Here is an 11,380-nt window from a genome sequence, read left to right as displayed (position 1 = left end):
GGGGCCTTAGCATCTTGCCCCGGAGTGTATGAGCCGGGGTCCCAAGCTCAGCGACCACCCCCGGCCGGGGGGCGGGGACCCCGATGTGAAGCGGCGGCCGGGGCGGTGGGGAGAGCAGGAGCGGCGCCGCCGTCCTTTCCTTTCCTTCCCCCTGCCCTTAGCCCCCTCGGGGGTCTTCTCCCTGGGCCAGTCGCCGGCCCCCCGGCTCCTCGGCAGGACTCCGGGAGGAGTTCTTAGAGCCCTCTCCTTCGCCCCAGCCCCGAGGGCGGCGGGGCCGGGGGACCCGGGGGGCCGGCCGCTGCCTCCGCCCAGACTAGGAAACTTGATAAAAACAAAACCCGGAGCCTCCCGAACGTGGTTGTCCCGGGACAAGTGGCCCCGGTCGGGCAGAAGACAGCCTGAAGAGACCCAGGAAGAGGCAGAGAGGAGGCGAGCGGGGCCGCCGCTGCCTCTGCGCCCGCAGCGCGGAAGAGACCCGGGTGGCCGCCTGGTTGAGCGACACGAGCCCCGCTTCTTCCCCAGCAACTCGCGGGTCGGAGCCCTCGGCAGCTGCAGCCTCCATCCGGAGGAGGAAGGGAACCGGCCCACTTTCTCAGCGCCACGGCTCTTCTCTGCAGTGTGAGTGGCCTCGGGAAAGGGATCGAGGGTGGCAAGTGGGAGGATGCCGGCGTGTCCTCCTGGAGTTGTGCGGATGGTTTCCAGGAGTGTTTGGGAGTGCATAAACGGGAGGAGGTGCCTTGATTCCTCGGGGCAGGACGAGGTGCTGGGTCGCCCTGTGTATGACCTGTTGGCTCTTTTGCATGTAATACGCAAGTTTACAGGCTTCTCTTAGAGGAGTTCCGTCTTTCTCCCGAGTGGACACTTGCACCTTTCTGGCCAGTAATTGACAAAAGGAAATTGAGGAACCCGGAGCGTATGTGCACACAAAGGACATCTCTGTAATATGTCTTTCCTGGTATGCCGGGTGTGAAACAGCGCTGTAGTTTTTGTTTTTGGTTAACTTTTATTTTTGTTTTTGGGTAAGTTTTAGTTTTGTAGTTGAGTTCTCAAGTGGGAACCTCTTACTTACCCTGTGAATTCTTGAAAGTAAAATCCCTCCTCCCCCCCTTCAGATTTTCATTTCTGTACCTATGGATACAGGAGGTTTTTTTTACCTTTTCACTTCCTGGGACCAATTCCTGTGTGTTAGGAGGACACTGTGACAGATTTCAGTTACTCGGGAAATTCTGAGGTCTTATGAATCTTTTAATTGGGGGAGAGCATTCAGTTCTTTGACCAGTTATAAAAGTTGTTACTGTATTTCTTACCCAAATGTGCTTATTTGCGGGGGGGGGGGGGGGGGGGGGGGAGGCGGGGCGATGGCAGGGAGTAGCATATGTCTGAATAGCCAGCGCTTTTTTATTTGGCAGAATGACTTGAGGCCTTGCTTATTTGAGTTTCTTTACTTTTTTATCAAGTGAGAAACTTTTGATAATCAATATTTTGCAGAATTTTTTTTCTCTCCAAATATTTTAGAGGTGAAGTCTATAAAATCTTTGATTTGTATTTTAGGTATTTTGTTAGAGAATCAAATTAAGATGCAGGAAAGTTATTAACATTTCATATATTTATACAGTCGTTAAGGCTTCAGCATAAGGTGGAATTTTATATTACAACATAGGGAGTATTGTGCTGAGAATTATGGTCCCTCCAGACAGTGTTGTGGTCTTGCTCTCTCTCAAGCTACTATTTAGAGAAGCTTTGTGGGAATGAATGTGTCTGGGGTTATCTATGCTAACTTCTTTATTCAGGATCTTGCTTAAATATATTTAAAACTTTCTCAAACACTGTTTTCAGAAATCCTGTACTTTTTTGTCTTTTGAAGTAGTGAGTTCTGCAAGTGTATTAGCCCCTGAATTATGTAACAGTTCATTCTTTAATCCCAAACCTGTCTCTTTAACATCCCAGGACACCTTCAGAGTTTATGTTTTGAGAAAAACTAGAATAAGTTGGAGTTCATCTTTTTCTGGTTTTACAAATTTTGGTTGTTTCTCTTTACTATCTTTCCTGACTCTTTTTGTCTTGGACTTATTTCTTTGATCACTTTACTCTCTGCTGGAACTTCTCTACCTGTTTTGTTTTTCTTTGTATGCTTTGATTTTGTTATGCTTTTATAAGGAACCTTAAATTCTATTTTAAATGGGTACTGACATGAAGATATTCAGTAGTAGATATAATGTTAGGCATGAAATCAGAAACAAATGTCTCTGGTTTTGTCATTTTGTGACCTTAAGGAATTCATGTATCCCATGTTTAAATAGGAGGAGGAAAAGTCTAGTCTTTCATAGGTTGTCTTTACAGGGAGGAAGGGAGGAAAACCAACAAATTAGTTTGAGTATAGATTGTACTTCATCAAAGTTGTTTACTAATTTTAAGACTTTTTATTGTTTCAACTATAGATTGGTTAAAAATCATGGTAATGTTTTATTGCATATTTGGGTATCAAAGAAACAAAGTATCTTGAATCTTTACCTTTGAGATGCCTTTACTTCTGGGTGGCATAGGCAATGACAAATTGTACAAAATTGTAGGAAAGGGGGAATGATTGGACCACTATTCATCTACTGCCACTGTATATCAGATACTGTGTTTGGTACCTTATATAGATATACATGTATTTGTGCATTTTTATTAGGGAAATGTTGGTATTGATTGCTGGACTAATTGGAATGTCTGAACCAAATCTGGGAAGGTCCCTTTTGGGAAGAAAAGTGGTTAAAGACTTTCAGAATTGGAAAGTGTGAGGGACGAATATAGTTAGGAAGTTAGCTTGATGGGAATACAGAGGGAAGTTGTTGAATAGGCTTAAGGTCAGTCTGTGTGTGTGTAGATACATGTTTACAAATCAAAGCAGCAATTGAGAACAATGTTCTGGAGAAGGATGATTGAAGTGTTTTAGACCTAGAAGCATTATACCTGGGTTGGGATTTTCTTTTTCTAGGGAACCAACAATTTTACGCCATGGTCATTGAAGAGCTATACAGATAGAAGAGTGAAAAAGATTCTTCCAGTATTTTAATATGGTGCTAGTGGTTTCTTGTAAAAAGTAATTCAGAAATGGGGCATTGTACTTTGTTTTGAACCTTAAATTTTACAGTAAACAGATACTTATGCAATCTTGACATAATAAAATAAACTAATGAGTGATATGCTGAAAATGTAAAGCTGGGAGTAATTTTCAAAGTATTAAGATTTCTCAAGAGCGCTGATGGAGAATGAAAAATGGGTATTTTTACTGAGGGGAAGGGGAATCTGTTAAAGTTAGCAAAGATATAGTAAGAACAGAGAATGGATGGACTCTTCCTAAAATAAATGTTTTGAAAGTGGGTGAGAGTTGAAGTTGAAAAGGGAGGAACAGCCTTTAAACATGACCACCAATTCAGTCTTAGGGCATATGATTCTATATTTTTGAAACAGCTATGACAAACTTGTAGAGTCTGTAGGGCCCCTGAGGTTAAGTTCAGAAGGATATGTAGGATTTCAGTGTTAAGGAATTTATACATCAAAGGACAGATTTCTTTTACATGTTCATGTTTTTAAAGTTTACCCAGCATTATTATCCTAACTTTGTCTGTAACATGACAGAAGTGGGGCTAAAAATAGCTGGCAGAGAAGGCTGCTTCCCTTGCTTGAAGTTGGTGTGTCTTTGTGTCCTGTACAATGGAGAGGATATCCCTGTGTTGGCACAGAAGTTCTGAAAATTCCTTTTTTTAAAAAAACCCTTTTATTAAAAAGAAAACACAAAACAACTTGGCACTTAAAAAATTCAGACATCTGTATGGTATGAGACACTGCAAGACTGTCTTTTTTTCCCCTTTTTCTTTTTTCCCCCCTTGTGGTGAAACCTGCAGCGAGTGCTGCTGTCATTTAGGGTTGAGGCTAACACGGATTAAGGATTGTGAGGTAGGGAAGACATATATCCCCACTTTGGTGCTGCTTAGTTTGAATTCTTCTCCTTCCTTGTTTGACTGCTTCTGAAGATGGTAATTCAAATGGCAGACACACTTTGAGGAAGAGATATTTAGACAAGGAGCTAAATCTAAGATGATTCCAAGATGAGGGCACAGGGACTGGAATCTATGCCACGTGGGTGCCTGTTCTATTCATTCCTACTTTCCACAGCTTTTTAATGTAGAGGAAACCATGTTTTGATGAATTTATACAGGCAGTCTTTTGGGATTAAATGATTTACTAGTAAAGACAGTGGGGAAGGTGGGACTCTGGTAGTAGGCAGTGGTAACCTCATGTGTTTTGCTTTGGCAACTTCGGGATTGATATAGGAAGATAAAAGAGAATTGAGGGTGTGCCTTTGGTGTTTTAGCACCAGATGACTGCCTGCAAGACCCACACCTAGGCTATCAGCATCCCAATTTATATTCTTGGGAGATGGTTCTTAGAAAAGTCTTGTGTTTTCTCTGCTGTCTCATTGTGTAATGGAATGGTTGGCAAACTTTTTATTGTAAAGGGTCAGTTAGTAAGTATTTTAGATTTTATTTTAGTTTCAGCGATTCAGTTCTGCTCTTGTAGTATGAAAGCAGCCATAGACAATATGTAAGTGAGTGAGTGTGACTGTGTTTCAGTAAAACCTTATACATAAAAACAGGAGATAGGTTGGGTTTGGCATGTAGTTTATCAACTTCTGGTATAGACAACTGCCAAATCCACCAACAGTACTTTCTGAGTTTCATCCATTACAAGTCTGGATAAGCTGTTTTAGAAGTTCGTTTTCTAAATGAGATACACATTGAGAATTGTGTTAATATAATTCTGCGTAAGCCTGACCTGTGGTGGCGCAGTGGATAAAGTGTTGACCTGGAAATGCTGAGGTCGCCGGTTCGAAACCCTGGGCTTGCCTGGTCAAGGCACATATGGGAGTTGATGCTTCCAGCTCCTCCCCCCTTCTCTCTCTGTCTCTCTCCTCTCTCTCCCTCTCTCTCTCCTCTCTAAAAATGAATAAATAAAATTAAAAAAATATATAATTCTGCATAAGGCATAGAGTCTACTGTTTAAGATAGTGATGAAAACTATGGGCTAGGAGCAGTGGCAATGCCATTTATAAAGGGATGCAGCAAAAAGTGGGGACTACTTGTTCTATGTTATCTGTCTTATTTATAGATACCATAATTGGCATATAGTGGCATACTGGCTATGTATCATGGCCAGAAGTCGAAGGAACTTATGTATGTAATTTTGAAAGGTTATGAAAATACATTATAAAGCATTTACTTAGAAGTGTTTATGGTTGGCTCGAGTCAGATAAGTATTAGCCAAATTATAAGAACATTAAGGTTCGATACTTGTCTCTAAAAGTTCTTTTTTCTTTTTTTCTTTCTAAAAGTTTTAATCTCTTGTAGTGACCAATTCAGTGTGTAGAATTATTGACGCCACAATTTTTGTTTGATTAATTCTAAGTATTATATCTTAACAAATCACTTAAATCATTTAAAAGTATACTTTGAAAAGCTTTGCCGGGACTCGTAGATACAGAGAACAGACTGACAGCTTTCATAGGGGATGGGGGCTCTGGCTGGGTGAAGAAGGTGAAGGGATTAAGCAAAAACAAACAAGCTCAGACACAGCAGAATAGGGATTACAAGAGGAAAAGGTGTGGAGGGAGGTAGAAGAGGATAAAGGGAGGTAAATGGTGATGGAATGAGACTTGATTTGGGGTGGTGAACATACAATACAATAAGCAGATGGTGTATTCTAGAATTGTACACTAGAAACCTATATAATTTTATTACCCAGTATCCCCCCAATAAGTTAAATAAAAAATTTAAGAAAGAAATTACATATATATATATATATATATATATATATATATATATATAAAAGCTTTGCTGTATGTTTAAAAGTAAATGTCCAAGGGTTAATTTCTCAGGTGAATCTATCTCAAGTGTATTGTTTAGAAAGGATAATTCATTCTGTGTAATTGTACATTGTAGCTAATATCAAAACATTTGTTTTGTATGGCAGTATGGCAACAAATACCTGCATTGGATGATGGTATATTTTTGCTCTGTTTCATAAATCTTATCTCAGGATTCTCCTGTTTATGGCAGGGAGGGTGTTACTCTTTCAGTAGTGATCAGTTTTTAGTTGTTTTCAGAACTGCTTATACTTTATGCAGTTTTTCTACACATGTAATTGGTACTTGAATTCTTTTTCCTTACAGAAAGTTTACGTAATCTGACAATTTTCATTTACCTTTTAGAGGGTCACTGTAAAGTTGCCTTTCTAATCATTAGGAGAGGATTTTCTTTTAAACATACTCAATTTAATTTTTGCCTTTTCAAGTAATTTTTATCATTTTCTCAAGGGATTAAGCAAAACCTACTTAAGGATAGGTAGCAATTTAAGAGAAACAAGGGGGAGGCCTGACCAGGCAGTGGCGCAGTGGATAGAGTGTCAGAACTGGATGCAGAGGACCCAGGTTTGAAATCCCTGAGGTCGCCAGTTTGAGCGCAGACTCATCTGGCTTGAGCGCAGGCTCACCAGCTTGAGCATGGGGTCACTGGCTTGAGTGTGGGCTCATAGACACGACCCTATGGCCACTGGCTTGAGCCCAAAGGTCGTTGGCTTGAAGCCCAAGGTCCCTGGCTTGAGCCCAAAGTTGCTGGCTTGAGCCCAAGGTTGCTGGCTTGAACAAGTGGTCACTTGCTCTGCTGTAGCCCCCGATTAAGGCACATATGAGAAAGCAATCAATGAACAACTATGGTGCTGCAACGAAGAATTGATGCTTCTCATCTTTTTCTCTTCCTGTCTGTCTGTCCCTCTCTCTGTCTCTCTCTGTCACAAAAAAAACCCCCAAAACCAAAAACCCACAACAAGGAATATCTGCAAATATTCCAAATAGAAATATTCTATAATGGTGTCAACTTTCACTAGACCAGGGAAATGAGTAGTGTATTATCTATCTATCATCTATCTATCATCTATCTATCTATCTATCTATCTATCTATCTATCTATCTATCTATCATCTATCATCTATGGAGAGAAACAGGAAGGGAGAGAGATGAGAAGCATCAGCTTGTAGTTGTGTTTTAGTTGTTTGATTGCTTCTAATATGTCCCTTGACTGGGGAGCTCCAGCTGAGCCAGTGACCTCTTGCTCATGCCAGTGACCTTGGGCTCAAGCTGGCCACCATAGGATCATGTCAATCCCATGCTAAAGCCTGTTGAGCCCGCTCTCAGGTCTGTGACCTTAGGGGTTTGGAACTTGGGACCTCAGTGTCCCAGGTTGAGGTTCTATTCACTGCACCACCACCACTGGTCAGGCTGTATTATTTATTTTTAAGTGTAGTTGAATTGTCATTACAAAAAGATGACTAAAATTACTTTCAAATTATAAACTCTTGCTGTTAAACCTACCTACTTTGAAATTTTTTTCCACCATGTATAATATCAGTCTGTCTTAATCATTAATGTGCTTTTAAATTTTTGTTATTTTCTGGTTACCTCATTGATACTTTCTCATGATCTTTCACAGTGTGTTTAAAGTGTATTTTCTAAATACTTGTATATATGACATTTCCTGAATACTATGGGATATATATTTTCTAATTATTATACTTTTACACACAAGTATATTTATAGTTTTCTTCTATTTCACTTTCAGAATTGTGAAATATTTGGGGAGACATCTGTACTCCATCTGGATATTGAATGACAAAACAAATATATAACAAAAAGGGGTGTTCTAAAACGTCCCTTTAAAAAATTTTTGAGTAACATTTGATTTCTCTAAAACAGCAAGCTAATACGAGGAAATATGAGAACGTACATTTGTGTTGTAGGTGCAGTGCAGGTAGCAGAAAGATAATAAACAAGAATGCACAAGAGACTTTATTGCTTGAGTGTCTTATCTTTGGCTCTTTCCCTATCACCTGAGGGATAGCTTGTGAATCAGTCAGATATTGTGCAGTTTTTGTTGCTGTGCTTTGTCTCTTCGCCCCTTTCTTTCCAGCTGAAAGGCAGCTACTGGAAACCGGGGTGGATTTAGGAAAGAGGTGGCATGTTGTGAGTGTGTCCATGTGTTCATATACCTGGTGTATTGTGCCAAGTGCTCCTTTCTGCATGACTGCTCTGGAATTTAGGAACTATTAAAACATATAGTGTAGAATATTTTTAATGTCACAGCCTTTCCTCTGAGAGGCTCACTGTTAGATAAGATTCTTTGTTTTCTTTTGGTTTATGTATCTCACAGCATCTTGATCAGACCCATCAATATACAGACAGTCCCTGACTTATGATGATTTGTCTTAGACTTTTTAACTTTATGATAGTATGAAAGTGATATCAGTAGAAACTGTACTTCAGATTTTGAATTTTGATTTTCCCCCCGGCTAGCAATAAGTGATATACTCTTATGGTGCTGGACATTGGCAGTGAAATGATTTTGCCACACTGTAGGCTAATGTACGTGCTCTAAGCATGTTTTAGGTAGCCTCGGCTAAACTGTGGTGTTTGGTAGATTAGGTGCAGTCAATGCGTTTTCAACTTACGATGGGTTTATCGGGACATAACCCTATCATAGGTCCAGGAGCATCTGTATATTAGTGCCAAATATGAAAATCTCAAGGAAAATTGCTGGTTTGATTTTGATAGAATGTATTTATCTTATCAGACTTTTAGGATCATATTTTTTTTTAGGGCAGTGTAAGGGGTAATAAATAATAGACTTTTGCATGACATTCTCTAGATCTGAGAAGGAGTTGTTTCACTAATAATGATTACTTATAACTAGCTAATGGCTGAAAATATTATGCATACCTGGAGCCAGCAACATGCTGCCAATTCATTTCTCATTTACCTAATAAAACGTACTCGTACTGTGGAGGTAGAAAATTCATTTATTAGGCAGTTTTTTTCTTAGCTATGTGGCTTTTGACAAGCTATTTAGCCTTCTAATATTAGCTTTATCACCTGTTGATGAGGAAAAACCATGTTCTTTACAGGATCGTTGTTAAGGTTAAATGAGATGGTATAAAAACACAGACTGTTAAGTTAAAGTAAGTTAACGTCAGGCTTTATGTTGCCCAACATTTAAATTCAGCCCTTGAGTTTGACGAATAATACCAAAATAATTTTACTGTTGTTTTCTTTGTTTTTTCAATTTTACTTAGAAAATTAAATTTAACAGCATGACATTGATCAATAAGAGTATGTAGGTTTCAGGTAAACATTTCTATAGCATTTGAACTGTTGATTATGTTGTATACCCATCACCCACAGTCAAATCATTTTCTGTCACCTTATATTTGTCCCATTTTGAACCCTTCCCCCCCATCCTCCCCCGTCTGCCTCTCCTACATCCCCTTCCTTCTAATAACCACTTCACTCTTATCTATGTCCATCAGTCTCAGTTTTATATCCCACCTATGTGTGAAATCATCCAGTTCTTAGCTTTTCTGGTTTACTTATTTCACTCAGTTCCATCAATGTTGTGTTACTATGTCATCACTTCTTATGGCTGAGTAGTATTCCGTTGTATATATGTACCACATATTCTTTATCCAATCCTCTAATGAGGAACACTTTGGTTGTTTCCACATCTTGGCCACCGTGGATAATGAATGCTGCAGTGAACATGGGGGTACATGTGTCTTTACATACCAATGTTTTCAAGTTTTGGGGGTAGAAACCCAGTAGAGGTATTGCTGGGTCATATGGTAGTTCTATTCCTAATTTTTTGAGTATGGTACCACCATACTTTCTTCCATAATGGTTGTACTAATTTGCATTCCCACCAGCAGTGAATGAGGATTCCTTTTTCTCCACAGCCTCTCCAACACTTGCTATTACCTGTCTTGGTGATAACAGCCAATCTAACTGGTGTGAGGTGGTATCTCATTTTAGTTTTGATTTGCATTTCTTGAATAGCTAATGAAGATGAGCATTTTTTCATATATCTGTTCACCTTCTGTATGGCCTCTTGGGAGAAGTATCTGTTCAGGTCTTCTCCCCATTTTTTAATTGGATTGTTTGCTTTTTTTGCTGAGCTTTATGAGTTCTTTGTATATTTTGGATATTAACCCCTTATTGGAGCTGTTGTTTGCAAATATCATCTCCCATTTAGTTGGCTGCCTGTTTGTTTTCTTGTCAGTTTCTTTTGCTATGCAGTAGCTTTTTAGTCTGATGTAGTCCCATTCATTTATTTTTGCCTTTAGTTCCCTTGCTTACTGTTGTTTTCAAAAGCTTTTTTTTTTTTTTTAAGTGAGAGGAGGGCAGATAGTAAGACAGACTCCCACAAGCTCTCTAACCAGGTTCCACCTGGCAACCCATCTTGGGTTGATGATCGGACCACTCAAGCTATTTTTAGCACCTAAGACCTATTCTTGGAACACCCAAACTATCCTCAGCACCCAGGACCCATGCTCTAACCAATCGAGCTATTGGCTCGAGAGGGGAAGAGAAAGAGAAGAGGGAAGTGGAGGTGGGGAGAAGTAGATGGTCACTTCTCCTATGTACCCTGACTGGGAATTGAACCTGGGATGTCCATATGCTGGGCAGATGCTCTTATCCACTGAGCCAGCTGGCCAGGGCCTGATATTCCCCTTTCATGTTTAGTATTTATTAAAAAGATCAGTTTCAGGAATAACATTTTCTTCAAGCTTGGCATAATCAGTGTTCTATTGGCCAATACAAGAAATAAATGCTTCAGGATTGTTTTTGTATTTGGAAAGTACTTCTATTTTGAGAACAATTTGGCTATGCCTTCATAGTCTGTTTATTTAATAGAACTGTATATTTAAGATAAGTGTATGAAAAAATTCAAAGGCAGAAAGGCATTATTGAGATATATTTCTTTGAACTGATTTTCTTGCCTCTGTTGTCCTTATTCTAATGTCTTCATTAAGGCAAGTTTGCTTTAGCTTTTGGTGTAAATAAAAAAATTAGATTGGTTTAAATATTAGTTGGTCTTTGGTTAAGTGATTAATGAATATTCTAGTTATAAAAAGTTCAGGGCCCTGGCTGGTTGGCTTAGTGGTAGAGCGTCGGCCTGGTGTGTAGGAGTCCCGGGTTTGATTCCTGGCCAGGGCACACAGGAGAAGCGCCCATCTGCTTCTCCACCCCTCCCCCTCTCCTTCCTCTCTGTCTCTTTCTTCCCCTCCCGCAGCCAAGGCTCCATTGGAGCAAAGTTGGCCCGGGCACTGAGGATGGCTCTATGGCCCCTGCCTCAGGTGCTAGAATGGCTCTGGTAGCAACAGAGCGACGCCCCAGATGGGCAGAGCATCTGGGTGGGCATGCTGGGTAGATCTTGGTCGGGCGCATGCGGGAGTCTATCTGACTGCCTCCCCATTTCCAACTTCAGAAAAATACAAAAAAAAAAAAAAAAAA

The 11,380-nt window shown here is 40.1% G+C and overlaps 1 protein-coding gene across 5 annotated transcripts in view; it reads left to right on the top strand.

The window, feature by feature from the left end:
* The first annotated feature begins 334 nt into the window (after positions 1-334).
* Positions 335-11,380, top strand: part of FBXW7 (F-box and WD repeat domain containing 7) — a 178,849-nt gene continuing 167,803 nt past the window's right edge. For 2 of the 5 annotated variants that reach the window (XM_066386525.1, XM_066386546.1), the window contains exon 1: positions 528-618. The gene's annotated coding sequence lies outside the window, so the exon portion shown is untranslated. Of the gene's footprint in view, positions 619-11,380 lie in introns of all 5 variants that reach the window. The other 3 variants (XM_066386530.1, XM_066386544.1, XM_066386529.1) reach the window with 3 other exon arrangements.

This window comes from Saccopteryx leptura, chromosome 1, assembly GCF_036850995.1.
Source record: "Saccopteryx leptura isolate mSacLep1 chromosome 1, mSacLep1_pri_phased_curated, whole genome shotgun sequence".
Taxonomy (NCBI): Eukaryota; Metazoa; Chordata; class Mammalia; order Chiroptera; family Emballonuridae; genus Saccopteryx; species Saccopteryx leptura.
This window is presented reverse-complemented; position numbering and strand designations above follow the sequence as displayed.